Below are 3,256 nucleotides of genomic sequence, written 5' to 3'. Positions count from 1 at the left end.
TCTATTCCTAGAAATATGAAAATCTGAAGGAAATGAACCAATACCTGGAAGCACTCCACCTTCCTAGACTCAACAAGAAAGAATTAGAAATCTTGACTAGACCTATATCAACCACTGAAATAGCATCAACAATACGAAATCTCCCTAAAAAGAAAAGTCCAGGACCAGATGGCTTCACATCCAAATTCTATCAAACCATTCAAGAGGAATGAGTACCTATATTATACAACCTTTCCCAAAGTATAGAAAAAGAAGGAATACTTCTTAACACATTCTAGGAATGTGTTTCACTCTGACACTCAAACCAGGAAAGGATCCAACAAAGAAAGAAATTATAGACCAATATCATTAATGAATATTGATCCAAAAAGATTCAATAAGATCATAGCAAATAGAATTCAGCAAACATAAAAAAATTATACACCATGATCAAGTTCATTTTATTCCAGGGTTACAGGGTTGGTTCAACATACACAACTCTATAAATATAACACATCACATCAATAAAATAAAAAATAAAGACCATACAATTGTCTCAATTGATGCAGAAAAAGCCTTTGATAATATCCAGCATCCTTTCATGATCACAGTTCTTAAGAAAATAGGCATAGAAGGGACATTTCTTAAACTAATAGAGGCCATCTACAACAAACTCACAGCCAATATCTTATTGAATGGTATAAAACTGAAAACATTTCCACTCAGATCAAGGACAAGGCAAGGTTGTCCAATGTCTCCACTGCTATTCAACATAGTAATGGAAGTCTTAGCCATCACAATCAGGCAAGAGAAGGTGATCAAGGGTATCCAAATAGGGTTAGAGGAGATCAGACTCTCACTCTTCACTGATGATATGATCCTATACCTAGAAAATCCCAGAGATTCAACTTCAAAACTCTTAGAAGTGAGCAAGCTATACAGCAGCATCTTACAATACAAAATCAATACTTACAAGTGAGTAGTTTTTATATACACCAACAATAGTCAAACTAAAAAAACAATCAAGGACTCTATTTCTTTAGTGCCAAAGAAGATGAAATATCTGAGAATTAACCTAACAAAGGACATGAACGATCTCTATAAGAAGAACTATGAAACTCTGAGAAAAGAAATAGCTGAAGATGTTAACAAATGGAAAAACATACCATGCTCATGGCTGGGAATAATCAACATTGTTAAAATGTCCATACTAACCAAAGAAATCTATAGATTTAATGCAATCCCTATTAAAGCACCATTGTCATACTTTAAAGAACTTGAAAAAATAGTACTTCATTTTATATAGAATCAGAAAAAAACTTTGAATATCAAATACCTTACTCAGAAATAAGAACAAATCAGGAGGTATCACATTACAGACATCAAGCTATACTATAAATCTATAGTGATCAAAATAGCATGGTACTGGCACAAAAACAGAGTGGTAGACTTATGGAACAGAATAGAAAACCAAGAGATGAACCCAGCTACTTATCACCATTTGATGTTTGGCAAGCCTTCAAAAATATTCAGTGGGGGAAAGACTCCCTATTTAACAAATGATGCTGGGTGAACTGGCTGGCCACCTGTAGAAGACTGAAACCAGACCCACACCTTTCACCATTAACAAAAATTGATCTGCACTGGATAAAAGATTTAAACTTAAGACATGAAACTATAAAAATACTAGAAGACAGGGCAGGGAAAACACTTGAAGATACTGGCCTGGGAGAATATTTTATGAGGAGGACCCCTCTGGGCAATTGAAGCAATACCAAAAATACATTACTGGAATCTGATCAAACTAAAAAGCTTTTACACAACCAAGAGCATAGTAAGTAAAGCAAACAGACAACCTTCGGAATGGGAGAAGATTTTTGCAGATTATGCTTCTGACAAAGGTCTGATAGCTAGCATCTACAGAGAACTCAAACTAATCAATAAGAAAAGAATAAATAACCCCATCTCTATGAGCAAGAAACTTGAACAGAAACTTCTCTGATGAAGACAGGTGCATGACCTACAAACACATGAAAAAAATTCTCATCATCCTTAATCATCGGAGAAATGCAGAAAACTGTTTTGAGATATCATCTAACTCCAGTATATTAGCCCACATTACAAAATCCTAAAACTACAGATGTTGCCGTGCATGCAGAGAGAAGAGAATGCTTCTACACTGCTGGTGGGAATGCACGCTAATACGACCTTTTTGCAAAGAAGTTTGGAGAACACTCAAGGAACTAAAAGTAGACATACCATTCAATCCTACAATTCCTCTACTAGGTATATACTCAGATGATCAAAAATCATTTTACAACAAAGACATTTGCACCAGAATGTTTATTGCAGCCCAGTTCATAATAGCCAAGACATGGAAATAGCCCAAGTGCCAATTTACCCATGAATGGATTAACAAATGTGGTATAAGTACACCATGGAATACTATGCAGCTACAAAAAAGATGGAAACTTCACATCTTTATTTTTCTAATTAGTTACTTCTTTATTTAAAAGTTACTGATCTTTTTAATGCACAAAATGTTTGTATCTCTTTGTAGACTATGTTACTGTAATTACAGGACATCTGTATAAACCCATTTGGAGATTATGTAAAATTTTAGCCCACATCAATGGTACTTTTACCTTTTTGAATGTACTGACTACCTGAAATTGATAAGACCAACTACCCGATGCTTTTACATAAAATTATTCTGCGTTAGAACACTTAATGGGTTTTAACTGAAATGTTTAGCCTTGCTACAACTTCCTCAAACTTAACATTATTAAAGTTTACACTTCTGAAAAGGTTATTATAACAGTGACTCAGTCAGGTCTGAAGTAACTTTTCCCTGTATGTATTGACTGGGGTGCTGTTCACATACCTCTACCCTTCCATCATCAAATGTGTGTGTCAGTGTGATGCTGGCTTAAGGCTAAGGTACCTGGAAGAATATAGCCATTCAATTATCTGAGTTTTTTTTTTCTTACATATACATGTGTATATTAGGTTTCCACTTTTGCCTTCACAGAATTAAAAGGCTAAATTTAATGGCAATAATAATATTTAACATAAGGATTGAGAACAAAAATCTCATAAAGAATGAAAGAAGATAAATATATTCAGAAAAAAATCAGACGATTGCTGCAATGAATAATAGTAATAATGCAAAGAAAGTAACATTCACATTGTCAGATAGAAGTATGTCTATTATAGAATACTTTGATCAGTTAACTTCTTATTATTATTTTGTTTTTTCCAAAGTCTCAAAAAGAAA

Source organism: Otolemur garnettii, unplaced genomic scaffold (assembly GCF_000181295.1).
Source record: "Otolemur garnettii isolate 467f Iridium unplaced genomic scaffold, OtoGar3 scaffold00001, whole genome shotgun sequence".
Lineage (NCBI taxonomy): Eukaryota > Metazoa > Chordata > Mammalia > Primates > Galagidae > Otolemur > Otolemur garnettii.
Note: the sequence above shows the minus strand (reverse complement) of the source record.